This window comes from Cyprinus carpio, chromosome B3 (assembly GCF_018340385.1).
Source record: "Cyprinus carpio isolate SPL01 chromosome B3, ASM1834038v1, whole genome shotgun sequence".
NCBI lineage: Eukaryota > Metazoa > Chordata > Actinopteri > Cypriniformes > Cyprinidae > Cyprinus > Cyprinus carpio.
In genome coordinates this window covers 38,234,505-38,249,292 of record NC_056599.1, presented here as the reverse complement: position 1 = coordinate 38,249,292, position 14,788 = coordinate 38,234,505, and the positions used below count along the sequence as shown (strand labels likewise).

General features: G+C 38.5%; 1 long non-coding RNA gene and 1 pseudogene across 1 annotated transcript; both read left to right on the top strand.

Moving 5' to 3' along the window:
• Positions 1-203: 203 nt before the first annotated feature.
• Positions 204-1,943, top strand: LOC122136829 (annotated as a pseudogene).
• An 8,870-nt stretch (positions 1,944-10,813) lies between these two features.
• Positions 10,814-11,216, top strand: LOC122136606. The gene is made up of 3 exons (XR_006154265.1): positions 10,814-10,843; positions 10,931-11,060; positions 11,162-11,216. It is a non-coding gene; the product is annotated as an uncharacterized LOC122136606 (long non-coding RNA).
• Positions 11,217-14,788: the final 3,572 nt, after the last annotated feature.

The following is a 14,788-nucleotide window of genomic DNA, read 5'->3' as shown; positions in this document are numbered from 1 at the left end:
GTATAATTAAAGCTATTTCATGTATTAAAAACATATATATATTAAAACGAAATTCATGGATAGAACATAATGCATATCATATAGGGTTAATTTCTTATACATATTTAATCTTTAAGTCTGGATGTCAGGTGGTTTAAGTGTGTGATTGCACGCGTTTACTGTATAAAGGTAACTTCAGTCTAAATGTTCTGTAAACATCAGGAGCTGAAGGGATGAAGGTGTGACATCAGCGGTGACGCCGCCAGGCTCAGACCGACACAACAGCCTCCAGTCCGCGCAGTTTCACAGATAACACTGCTAACAGAAGGGGACTCTGCAACACTGATCAAACTCATCTTCTGCACAAGCGTCTGAAACGATTTCAAGCGCGATTATGGCGTCAAATGGTAAGATGTGTTCAGTGTAATATGATTTCTCGATTTATGATAGTCGCTATTGTTATTAACGTTACCTAAACACAGCATATGATGCAAAACGCTACTCGCGATTTTCCGCTAATCTTCTTTTTGGGTCACTCGTGCGTGGTGAGGACATTTCGTGATGTTATGTACGTGTTACCGAAGCGATAGACGTATTTAAAGCATTTATGGTTTAATTTGTGAAAAACGGAGAACATGTCGGCATCCGCCATTTTGTTCGCAGCGCTTTTGGGTTTAACTGTCTTGTTCTCCTTCTGCTGACCTATATTTGAACCCACTGTACATCGATTTAAATTCAGTTTCAATAAATTAATAATGCTAGATATGACTGATTCGGTCTATCTGGCGTTCTCGACACCCCATATACACTCGACGCGACAAAACCGGAACGCTTCCGTTACCGTTAATAAATGATGAGTGAGACGGTTAGTCTCTCAAGAAACGGGAGCTTGTTTACTTGTATTAAGGGGATAGTTCATCCAAAAATCTTTTGCCATTGACTTCTGTTGTATGGACCAAAAAACAAACAAACATCTTATTTGTGTTTCACAGCAGAAGGACATGCAGGTTTAGATTGGCATGGGGAATAAATAGTGACCGTTCATTTTGTTGTGAACTATAACTTACTCTCTATCTTCCTAAGGCCAACGTAGACTGATTTTTGATCTTGCAAATACTTGTAAATGACCAAAAACAGCCACCATCTATAACAAAAATTGTCTTTTCCCTTTAGATTATGCCCAAACCTCAAGCCATGGGTGAGTTTAAAGCATTCTTCCCAAAGTGTTATCGTAATATTTAGCGATTGCTCACGCTTATGATTAAAAATAATGAATGAATTGTGTTGTGCCCAGTTACGGTGGTCATGGAGGACAGTCCAGCCAGAGTTACAGTCAACCCTCCGGCCAAAATTACAGCCAGCAGAGCTATGGGGGATACCACCCAAACTCGGAGAGCAGCTCTGCTCCGGGGGGATACAGTTCCAGCTATGGACAGTCCCAGTCAGGTATCACTCATTAATGCCTCTGATTACACTCAAGATGTTGTGAACAGGCCATCTTTTGCTATCATATCTAAATGCTTGTTGTTCTATAGGAGGATATGGGTCTCCGCCGCCCTCTCAGGGCTATAGTCAGTCCGGGTCAGTCTTACAGCTCTGGAGGCTACAGTAACAGCAGCCAGCCTCCTCCAGCTCAAAGCGGAGGCTACAACCAGCAGTCCTCTTATTCAGGCTATAACCAGCATCAGTCTGCTCCTCCGGCTGCCTCTAGGTGAGATTTCATCTAGTCTAAAGCTAGTTTTGTTAAAGATAATACTCAATGTTTTTTTAGTGAACAGAATGTGATGATGTTGAGTAGAAAATGTTAATCCCATTTGTGTTTCAGCAGCTATGGCAGCAGCTCGCAGTCATCTGGCTACGGTCAGCAGCAGCAGCAGGAGGGTGGGGGTGGATATGGTGGCAGTGGGGGTCAGTCTGGAGGATACGGGGGCAGTGGAGGACAGAGCGGTGGATACGGGGGCAGCGGGCGGGGAGCAGCAGTCCTCTCAACATGGAGGGGAGGGCCTACAACCAGCTCCCCAACTACAGCTCTCCTCCAGCTCAAAACTATGGGCAACAAAATCAGTACGGACAGGGAGGTGAGCTTGAGAGATTCGCCGGCGTATAGAATCGTCGCCATATAGAATTTGATGGTAATAGGAAATAGAGCTGTTCAGTTTGTAGTTCAAAACTTAAGAATTTAATTGCCATTTTCCTTTTTTAAAAACTTAAGCAACTCAATTTGGCTTAAATATTTGGCTCATTTGTTTGTTGTAGAACTAAACAAGTAATTCTAAGCACAAACCTTATAGACAATAAAAAAAAAAGAATTTCCAAAGAAATAATACTAGTATTCTGTAGTATTTTGTCTAAAATAAAAAATGAAACGCATAAAGACTAAAATAAGTAGAAACGAGTGTATTTAGGCATCATAATATTATAATAAATATGGTAAAAAAAAAATGTATATTTATAAATATTCCATTTAATTTCTATAATTCCATTCCATTTCTAAATATTCCATTTAAAGGGATAGTTCACCCAAAAATTGAAAATTCTGTTGTTAATTACTCACTCTCGTGTCGCTCCAACCTGTAAGACTTTTCATTCATCTTCGGAACACAAATTAAAATATTTTTCGATGAAACTCCGAGAGCTTTCTGACAGCAACGTAACTACCACGCCCAAGACCCAGAAAAGTAGTAAAGACATCATTAAAATAGTCCATGTGCCATCAGTGGTTCATTCTTAATTTTATGAAGCTATAAGAAAACAAATATAATGACTTTATACAACAATTTCTTTCTTTTTTCTGTATCAGTCTTCGATGCACGTTCACGAGAGCACCACAGCGCATGATGAAGCTGAACCACTGATGTCACATGGATTGTTTTATCAATGTCTTTACTACCTTTCTGTGCCTTGAAGGTGTCAGTTCTGTTGCTGTCTATGGAGGGTCAGAAGCTTTTTTGGAGGTGTCAGTTCTGTTGCTGTTGCAGAAGATGAACAAAGGTCTTATTTGGAAGACAGTGAGGCTGAGTAATCTATTTAGTGAATCAAACCTTTAAAGGCCGGGCCACACCAAGCCGACTTCAAAGAACTAGTGAGGACAAAAGCTGACGGTGTTGTCAGCGGTGTCGGACCAAAAAAGCTGCCCTCAAACTACAGATGACTGCAACCTAACACATGCGTTCGTTGCACCTGCGTGAGAGGAGTCAGCTGTCTATATCAGCAGCTATCAATACTTAATATTCGTCATTCAAAAAGAGAAACCGAAACAAAGATATCAGGGTAACCAACAGATATGCGAAACGTAAACAAAGCAGCCATTGGTTATCATTTTGAGTATGAGTAACATTGATGACTTTCTCATCATTTTAAGCAGTTCATGTTGTTAGGAAAATATTTGCATATTGGAATGCTTGTGAAAGATCATGCATCATTACAATGTCTGTGTTTGTCTGTGCCGCTTCATTCACTTTACATCACTTTCGCTTTAATTCTCCTGCACAGACTCATTCGTAAACTGAACATCCAATCAGAGTTCTCACTCGTGCCCGACGGCCCCAACACTGATTAAACATGTTGAATCGGCAAACTGCCGCTGACTTGAGCACATGTCGAGAACCGACGAGTGGAACACACCAAACAAACAAACTATCCCAACAGACGCCCGACCGTCGGCTTGGTGTGTCCCAGCCTTAAGAGTGCTATTAAATTATTAGTGTTTTTAAAGATATACTTTAAGTACAGCTGCTAAGACTGGATACATAATACAACTTTTAAAATCTGAAAAGATTTTAAATCACAAGGCATCATACACTTGCTTGCCTTTGAGGATCACACTTCCAGATTTTCAGGTCATTCTAAACGCAAACTCACATAGAAATGTGCATCTTGTTACAAAATTTGTACTACAATCAATCTCACAATATCAACTATGTTGAATATCTTCTGACTGGACGAATCATGGACTGAATGAAAAAAAAAAAAAAATTAAAAGTAGAGAAAATGATCATGCAGTTTGTTCTCCAGCACTGGTCAATATACTTCCAATCGACCAATACAGATAAACTAGAAAAAAGCTCTTACATCAGCTGATAAACTATATAGTGTCAACAAGTCCTACATATCTACTCAAATTGTTATTTCAAAGTATTAATGCAGTGCAGGGCTGGCAATGTTTAAGGCAGACAGGATGTATTTCAATCCTCAATGTGTTGTATTTCTGTTCTAGGCTACAGCCAGGATGCGCCCACCAATGATTGGTGGTGGAGGAGGCGGCTATGGTGGCCAGGACGGTGGATATGGTCAGGATGGTAGAGGTGGACGTGGTCGCTGGAGGTGGAGGTGGCTTTGGAGGTCGAGGAGCCGGGTGGGTTTGACAGAGGTGGTCGTGAGGACCCCGTGGGCAGAGGAGGAATGGGGGGTAAGCAAATATTCACGCTACAAACTTTTCCCGTCACCTATCACCACATAAAGTCCCCCCCTGTATGCATCTGCGTTTCATTTAGGAAAAAAGCAACAGGTAAAAGGTTAAAATAGTGCCAAAGGGTGTTGCACCTTATCAACTGGCTGGGCTGATAGTAAATGGTGGCCTAGATCTCGATTAACTAGAGTTAAAATGTCTTGAATTGTGGTGTAAAGTTACGGTCTATACTCAAAACGTTAAGGAGTAAAACTCAATGCAGAAAATGCATCCAATCATGATCCAGAATGGTCTGGTGTATGATTTATTGGTGATTCTCACATTCATGTATTTTACCTAAAATGATACACGATTTAAGTTGGTGCCGGTGTGCTGAATATTTCCACGCCTTCACCTTTCACAAAATGGAACCAGCCAAAGCTTCACATAAAATTATCCAAAACTAATCGAAAGTTGCAATGAGTGACCAGGTCTTTAGTTCGTCATTGACTTATCGATGGAAAAAATGAATGAATTCTGGGGTTTTTGTCCTGTGACAATAAGTTGATCATTTTACTACTTGTCTGTAGGAGTGCATCACATCACATGTTTGCCTTCACACATCTACATTGCACCTTGTGACCAGGAGTTTAATAATTGTATTAAATAATTGACTTTTTGTTTACATAAAGTGTAGTACATTGTTTTCATTATGATTTATCATCAGTAATGCTTTTATTATGTTTTAGTTTTCAAGTACTTATAAGTAGGACTACTGATAATGGTATTTGGGTTTGATCCTATGTTAATATGTTCTGATACCATTAAAAAGTTCATATGCAGAGTATTGTGAATCCACTGTATTTAGCTTTTTTTTTTTTTTGTTTAATTCAAAAGTAGCATTGAAGTGTTTGAGTTATTGGTGTAAATTGATTCGGTATGATGTTTTAATGGGAAAACCTCTTCAGGATCACTGCTTGAAAGTGAGGGCATGAGTGTTAGATTGCTAAAACACTTGCTTCAGCTGCATTTTTTCCCAGATGCCAAAAAACCAAAGCATTGGCACATGCATAGTATCAAGAACATACAGTCTTTCACAACACCCTCAAATTTTATTAAAGTGCCCCTATTATGGATTTTTGAAAATTATCTTCATGCAGTGTAGTGGTCAATCGATATGGGTTTTTTGACAGCTGATGCCGATCTCTTAGAGAGCAGGATGGGTCGATAGTAGCCGATATATAGAAGTATATATATATATTTTTATTTTAATCATAATTATTTATTTATTTTAATTAATGTTTGAGAAACTTGAAATAATTTGAAAATTAATTATATAAAAAATAAATGTGTAAAATAAACATACTTTAGATGACAACTTCCTGATTCTATAATTTGTTACAATATTTTTGACAAAGAAATATTTTTAAAATGTATAAAAAGAAAAAGTAAACACTGTAACCAACAGGGCACCTAATCTCTGGGAAGATTGTGTTCATTGGAAATCATATTTTTTCAACTAAAGCCAAGGTAACACTCATTTAACATGTAGCACGCAGTAAAAAATTACATGATTATGACAGTGTGCAGAGCACACGCGATCAGGCAATATACAAATGCACACTTCACAAGATCTCACCGCTGGACTACAAGGTTTGTGAAGTTATATGTTCATTAGTCATTTAAATGTTTGTTTAAATGATATGCGATTTGCTGAATGCTGATCGACAAACGAGAAAGTATTATGTTTGCTCTTCTGCTACTAATAATCTAAAAGCAATCATTATAATACTTTTTGTATACCTTTTAATCCAAATTTGTTCAACAGTTCTATCTGATTATTAGACAGACTTCTATCTGTATTAGGCAGAACTGTTAAACGATGACAGCAGGGACAATGTGAGCACTGTGTGCTCTGGCACTGCAGCTCTCAGCGCCGCCAAAATAAAAGTCTGCCATGTCGTCAAAATAAAGGTCCCGCCTCGAACACATCGGCCAAGCAGAAAAACTTATCGGCTGATGCCGATATTTGAAAAATGCCAAATATCGGCCGATATATCGGCCATTGCGATATATCGGTCGACCACTAATGCAGTGTGTAACACAGATCGAAGTGAATGAAAACATCCTGCGAAGTTTTAAATCTGAAAGTACACTGTGTATAATGTTATTGTCTCTCAAAGAAAGAGTCGACTCTGAATTATTGAAAACGGTCGCTTTTTAAACAAATCCCGAGCTTGTTTCATGTTGACGCTAACATGAAATATATTGCCCACCCACTTGTTGCGCAGGCAGACCTTGGAAAACTTGGTCTGAATGAAAATGCATATTCATTCTTTGCCTTTAGGTGCCACTTTTGGAGCGGTAAGAATAGCTGTTTCCCCAGAAACACTGTACACAAAGCAGCACTGTGCTTTATCAGGCATTACAGGCTCATGATGAAATGAAAATGAGACCAGTCGACCAATCACTGCAGTTTAGTGTCACGCAAAGGAGGGAGTTGTTTGGGAGTCGCTGAGCAAATAAGGTAAAAAATAAATGCATTTTATAAGACAATGAATGCGCTTATTTGACCTTGCATGCATGTCAACCTGTTGTTGGGACTCCCAAAAACAAAATATGAATATTTCATAACCTATAATAGGGGCACCTGTAATGGCAAGGTTAAGGTTAAAATGTTATATTAAGATAACTATTTGAGCAGCAGATGACCGATCCATCTGGCTGTGATCCCACATTCTGGTCCACACCTTAAGGTGCTGTCATGTAAAAAACCCTGTTCTCTAACAAATCTTCTCCATCCTCTCCTACAGGATTATTGTGTGTTTGCAAATGCTTTTAATGAATCTTTAAATCTCCTCCTAGGCTGTTTTCTACAAGGTTCAGCGATTTAAGCTTATCCTTTGAAGAGGATAAAAACCGAAACACAGGCTCTAGAAAGCTGGGAACTGGGAACGATTAGTCTCAAGAATAAATTAGGCATGTGTGACTATCAATAAAGAAAATAAATAAAAAACTTATGGCCAAAAAAAAAAAAAAAAGGTTTTGCTGCATTAGGGGGAATGTTTAAAGATCGTTTAAATTTTTAAAAGGATTCTAAAAACAGTATGGAACAAAGCTGGTTTCATCCAAAAGGGGGGGAGAGTGGTCACATCAGTCATGTCCTCTCATTTAATTTAAATGCAAAACTGAATGCAGTGTGTGCAGTTTCTGTCCAAAGTAACAGGAACATGATATTGTTTGGGTGAGGTCCCGGCCTAAAGATCTGATAAAAGAAAATAATTAATTTGGTGAAACAAAAAATGATTGAGTTCACAGATGCACTGCAAATCTGCTGGTAACGGTAAAAAAAAAAGGTAATTAGTTTGGAGTAAAGCAGTGGTCAAAAATGGTTGCTGAGATATAGGGGCCCCACATGATCTTGGGAAGGAAATATCAAAAGGGTTTCCCAGAAGCCCATATAGGTTAAGTGAGGACAGGTGAACCTAGTTAGAGGGGGACAGCAGGGGATGGGGGCGCGTTCGCGGGCAATGGGGATCTTTGTATAAAAGATGATGGAGATTGGTGGGGGCCTTTCCAGCCTCAAGCAAGAGTGAACTGGGGCACACCCCTCATCAACCTTCAATTCACCTCGCTTCTCGCTTCTTCTCCGTCAGAATGGGTAGATCGTGGAGGATTCAATACGTTTGGTGGTAGGTGACAAACTCCCTTTAAACAAGGAAATTAAGGGGTTTTAAAGCGAGCCTGGTAAAAGAGGGGAGGAGTGGGCATCTGGTTGGGTCACAGACAAACTTGCATTAGCAGAACACCCTGAAGTGAATGTGGTAACCACTTGGGTGATGTGGTAAAACAACTACGCTTTTAATAGATTTAACAGATATGCTCATATGGATGTTTACAAGAAATACAAACTCATTTGAAAACCATCATGGAAATCAATACAAATCTAAAAACCTAAAAAGGGATATTTTGCCTCAAAAACTTACAATTCAGTAATTACTACCCTCATGTTGTTATTGTCTCAACCAACGTTTTTTCTTCGGGTTATCACTAAACCAGAAGGTATTTAGAGAATTGAAATTTTGGGGTGACTTATTGCTATTATTTCAACATTCTTTCTCTGTTACCCTTAAAAAAAAATATTCTCAAATAGAAAATAAGGATATGTAGTAATGGAGTCTATTGAGTAGAAGCTATGAGCAGACTCAGAACATGACAAAATGGTTTGTTACCTGATGGTTTGGTGACTCCAAATGGATTTGTTGAGGTTTATTATGCACTTTTATCAAAAAGCACGGTTCTTTAGTTTACTTATGAAAAAAAAAAAAAAAAAAGTCAGCTGTGTTGGCAAAACCATACTTGTTCAATGCTTGCACCTACTGTGGCATAGCGTTTTGGGCAGTTGGACATTAAAACGTGAACACGCACATACCGTTATCACTTGACTGTGCTGACGATGCATGTAATGCCTCCAGAAGTCTGGGAGAATATTGGATATAAAAAGTATTCATCAATTTGAATGAAAAATATATCTTTACCCTTTACTGATTTTATTTTACGGGGCCATTTTTTTTTTTTTAACAAACCCAAAACCACAACAAATAAGTTTGAATTACCTGGATGATCCATACTCTTTTTTTTTATTGTTTTATTTTAGAATCTCACGTTTTGTTGCACCACTTTTACTCTTAGCACTTTTGCTTTTTAAAAGGTGGATTCCAGGTGGCCAACAACAACTGGATTCTAGATGCTTGTTCAAATCCATGTCAGGTGGTTTTTAGTGGTGCACTTGTTCGATAAAGGTCCTGATGGAATAATTCAGCAGAAACAAGTATATGATCTAAAACAACAGGAATGGAGACCTGGAGATAGAAAGAGTCAATATTACAAAGCATGTTCACAATATATAATAAGTTGAAACATAAATAATATGTTCATAATGGTTTTAGACATGACAGCATCGGCTGGGAAACCAACATGCTGGTGTTCTCCACATGGTTTTCTAACTGGTAACTACATCAAATGGCATCTAAAGGTATAACAAGGTGTTGAAACTTATCTGGCTAGCTCAAATACAATTTGATGTGCAACCAGATCCAGTGAAAAATGTCATGGAGTTCCGTATGGAAGAATATTTGCTGAAGATGGTGGGTGTATGGTGAACTTCAAGAGTTTCAAGCACCTTGCTACAGGAACATCTGGCTGTCTATACAGTCATGCTCATATTTCCTAATACTGAAAGTACAACTTTTTTTTATAACTTCAGGTTAGACTGGTAAAATGTGTGAGATGGTGGTTCATCGTTGATCATCGTAATCTTCTTAAGCGTCAGTGGTGTTGGTAACTATTCTAATGGTTTGCAAATTACTTTGCAGTTATAAATGTTGTGAAAAATGGTTTCTTAACCTGGAGAAAATCTAATATCTAGATGTGCTCCAGAGAGCAATGATATAACCATTGTGTGACTGTTTGGAAATCTGCTTTGTGGGATGGAGAATGAAAACCTTATCATATGGCCAATAAGCGTCTGGTCATTGATGTAATATGTCCAAATATCCGCATTATTACTAGCGGATAAAAAGCAGTGCTGATGATGGGATTACTCCCCATTAAAAAGGTGAATGAGGAAGCTACTTTGCAAAGTGGTTTCCAGTGGTATTTTAAGATTAGATATTAAAAAGTTGTCTTTATTAGCTGCGCATGTTTTAAAGTTGACGAATACCTACAACTAATAAATATGATGGAAACAAACAACAACAAAAGACCCAATGCGCCGCGCTCTTGCAAAAGTTGACTGTAAAAGCATGGTTGCAGGGGGTTTGAACTAGAAGGGTTATTGCATGTTTTTTTTTGCAATGAGGGATAAAAAGCCACTACATGGAGTTGTCTGTGTAGATGTTTTTCGGATTGCCTTTGAGTATAAATCAAACTATTGGTATGGAGCGGAAAGAATCTCCCTTGAGACCTCGGACTTATTCAAATGGTGGCCAGTTTTCATCAGTTTTTGAAAATGTGTAGTGTTGGTTGGTGCTTGTGTGGTGTTCCTCTCTCAAATATCAGCTACAGATTTGCATCAGATCCTGTATTCTATATTTGGAGCATACATTATATATAATAATTGATGGTACTGAAGTATATGACCCCCAAAATGATTAAGAATAGATGTAATATAAGTGTGCGTAATTTGTGTATTTGTTGTACATATGTTATATTAATGAAACTGTTACTTTTCACTTCAAAGGGGCCCAGGGATCATGGAGCTGGGCCCAATGAATCAAGATCAAAAACATAATCGTATATTCCTTGCATTATTAGACCATTTTCCAGCCCTGATTTATAAATATCTGAATTTTTTTTTTAATTTTTACAGTGCAGGGAGCAGGATAACTCTGACCTTGCCATCTTTGTACAAGGTCTTGGGGGGCGGCTATACCGTGGAGTCCGTGTAGATTTCTTCAAACAGATCGCATCATCAAGGTGGAAAAGCAAGAGAAACTACCACTGTGTAGCAACTATCTTTGCATAGTTCTCCTTGTCTTAATATCATTTTATTTTCTCGCACAGGTCAATAAGAAAACAGGATTACCCATGATAAATCTGTACACAGACCGAGAGACAGGGAAGCTTAAAGGGGAGGCTACTGTTTCCTTTGATGACCCTCCTTCTGCAAAAGCAGCCATCGATTGGTTTGATGGTATGTTGGTCAGAGTAGATCACACTAGTGCCTTTTCCCTAAAACAAGTTTGCAGTCTGTTTATTTTTCCTGGACATCTAAGTCACATCTTTCCTCCTCAGGTAAGGATTTTAGTGGAAATCCTATCAAGGTGTCCTTCGCTACTCGCAGAGCTGAATTTGGACGTGGCGGTGGCGGCATGAGAGGGGGTCGTGGTCGAGGGTGTCCTTCGCTACCGGCTGTGGTATTTTAAGTCATCTCCTTTTTTCTTCCAGTGCTGTTTGTTTCCTGACATGGTTTCTTCTCTCCTCGCGGGGGGCCCATGGGCGTCAGGGGGATTTGGGGAGTGGAAGAGATGGTGTAGTGGTTTCCCAGGCAACAATGGGCCGGTGGCGGCTTGATGGCGATGACAAAGAGCAGGAGACTGGAAATGTTCAAAACTAGTAAGTGTTGGTTGACTCTTAGCAAATTGTGGAAAGCGTTTGCAGTTACACATATTACAAAATATATAAGTACCTCACGTAAAGTATTAAATACTATATCAAATCTCAACTGGCGGCTTTAACATCGTCCAATAATGTTGCTCTCTTCTCTTGTGTGTGGGCGGGACTTTGTGGTAATTTAGACTTCTCATGGCGAGAAATGAAGGTGTAATCAGTGCAAAGCTCCCAAACCCGGAGGGAAGTGGAGGAGAATACCACCGATGGGAGGTGAAGAAACATTTCTGCGAAAGAAAAAAAAAAAAGAACAGATGCTGCAGTGCGTGCTGACCGAGTGAACTCGGTGGATTTGCTGCTTTAATGTGTCTGATTTTGTAGGTGGTTTTGGTGGAGCAGGCAGGCGGTTTGGTCCCGAGGTGGTTTCAGCCCGGTGTGGTGGCGATCAGGGGCTTCAGAAGGAGAGGAGGGGAGGTGACGGGGAGGGGTTGGACCGGCAAGATGGACTCAAGGTGAAATTAATGATGATTCACACTCTTGCACGTTAAAATGTTATTTAGTGGAAAACTGATTTTCAGTATACAATATTCCACCAGTGAAAAATGTATTGCATTGCCTGCGTTGTGTGTTTTTCAGGGTGAACACAGACATGACCGCCCAGAGGCCGGCCTTACTAATGGGAGAAATTCTCTTTTTGACTTTTAATTGGATGTGGGACCAGTATTCACTCCACTTCAACATGTATTACATTATTGCTTATGTTTGTGCTGTATGTTGTCAAAAATAAGTGTTTTTGTTTTTAGTTCTGGTAATATTATTTTTTTTGCATTCTCTCTATTCTGATATTCTTAATTATGAATTTTGTGTTTTTTCTCTCTAGATTCGCTGGTGTTAAATTGTAATATTTGTGCAATTTATTAAAAAGTACTGTCTTTGAATTTTTGAAGCCGTGTTTTAAAATTCAAAATGTTTTGTAAACTTGTAATGTGGCATTACTTTATTTCAACATCTTTTTATCCTATTTAAATGCTTTATCTATGTATGTTAAGAGAAAAAAACAAGCTAAATGGTTTATCTCTAAATGAATTATATTTTTTTAAATTACAGTTTTATTATAGTCAAATTAAAACAAACAAACATGTATTACTTTTCATTACATTTCTTTAAAATAAACAACTGAGATTAATTTTAATAATAAATTCACTTCCCCTTTCAGGTGTTTGCCAAGTTAACATCTTATTTTCATTTAAATTTAACTTGATCTACTACTTCAAAATAAAAAAAAATAAAAAAGTGAATAAAAAACTATATTAAAAAAATAAAAATGACAACAAAAATTAAAAAATAAAATATAAAAAAAAACAGTCAAACTATCCATAAACACCTATCCTATTTAAATATTCAATGGGAAGAAAATAACTACTTTTAAAGATTAATGGCACCAACAATTTTCAACATGTAGTAATTTATTTATAGTTGAAATAGATTAGAAATGTCAAGTGACCAAAAATGATGGTGAGTTTGGGAGGGTGCATCCCAGCTACTCCGTGCACACTTGTCTATAGAGGACCAGATGGTTATAAAAAGTCTATAACATGATTCCCCTAAATAAAGTTATTTTTAATCAGTCCTCCTAGAACATTGATCCTGTCCTTTGAAAGGTGAAAATTTAGTTGTGAGACCACAACACAACATTTCAGGTCTTGAGAGGAAGTCGTGAACCCTCAGACCCTCCAACCTGTTCCCAGGAGAGCCTCTTGGGTTGTTGTGAACATTGGCATGGGGAAAACACAGAGCCAACAAAAAAGCACAGGTAAAAGAAAGAGATTATACCTATTACCATTATATTGGCATACTACCTTATGTCGCACTATTAATTGCCAAAAATTCCTCCATTTTACCCCTACCCCCAGAAGAACAAACTAACAATAAAGGTTAATTACCTGTGGAGGTGGCTAGCAGACCACCTGCTGCCACTAACATGAAGAGGTTTCGAACTGGGAATGAACAAAACTAAAAAAAATAATATGTAAAATGTCATTGAATAATAATGCCTAAAATGTGATCGGACAAGCTCGGAATTCTTCGAAAACTTTGTGCTATGTACAGGCTATAGTACCCTTTCTCCGTATCTGCACGCATGCACACTATCGTACAATATGTTGGGACAAGATTATATCTCATATGCCTGCACGGAATGTCACGGGGGCAAAAAGCTGAGGCACTTTAATATCTACTTTTATATTATATTTGGCATTGTTTCTTTGATGTAAAGTTATATAATGCGATTCTACGAGTTATTAGAAACACGAGCTACATTTGACATGATTTTTTATTTATATTATTAAAGTTATTTTGCAGCTCGTTTTACTCAAACCCCCCCCCCAATTATCCCAAATTATCGGTGTAGTAGTTGTGAGGAATTGTTTCTGCGCAGAACTCATCATTTGTATGCACCCTTCTTCTAAATGTGTTGTTTTTACCGTTTAATAGAGTAAACATTATTATAAATTTGTCGTGCAATTGTTATGCATCTCAACAAATGTTTAGCTATATTTATGAATAGAAAAGAACCTTTCAAGTACACGCAGCTATATCAAGTACGCACTTCGATGACGTAAAAACGACTCGAAAATGCAGATTCGCCATAAAGAAGTCACGCTCACATCGGTCAAAAATATTTTGAGCTGTTCTGAGAAAGTAAAGGCAAGAAATAGTTTAATGTGGATGTATATTACAATTTTAATTTTTATGAGAACAGCTACCCACAATCTATTTGAACGTTTTTGGTCAAATCTTGGCATAGCAGAGACACATAGCGGGAATTATGTGGAAAGTGCGAGTGCCAATGCAACGGTTAGTATTTCTAAGTGATGATTGGCGGCAGGCGAGGGCTCTCGGTTAGGTTACGCGATGGCCGCCACTGATTTGTTATTCTTTTAGTTACATTTCATCTTTGCTGGAATTTAAAAGGACGCACGCCGCTTCGATTTATAGACCGGGAATACAAATGCGGCGCCGGGTTAGACTAGATTTATGCGCATACTTCAAACGGAGCTAGTTTTTCACTGAGGCTTGGGTGTGTTTCTTCGCCCGCTGCAGGCCTAGCTGTAGCGGCTAGCGTCTGCCCGAAGGGGCAATCATCCTCAAGACCCGCGCTCGCTACGTGAGGCTTTTGGTACACTGGTAGTTAATATACTTTCTAGTTTGGAATTGGTTTGATTTCGTTTGCTAGAAGAATTGGCATTTGAATGCACTCCACTGTCACCTACATTTTGAAGTGGAACTTCAGCTAGCTCGCGCTGTGGCAGT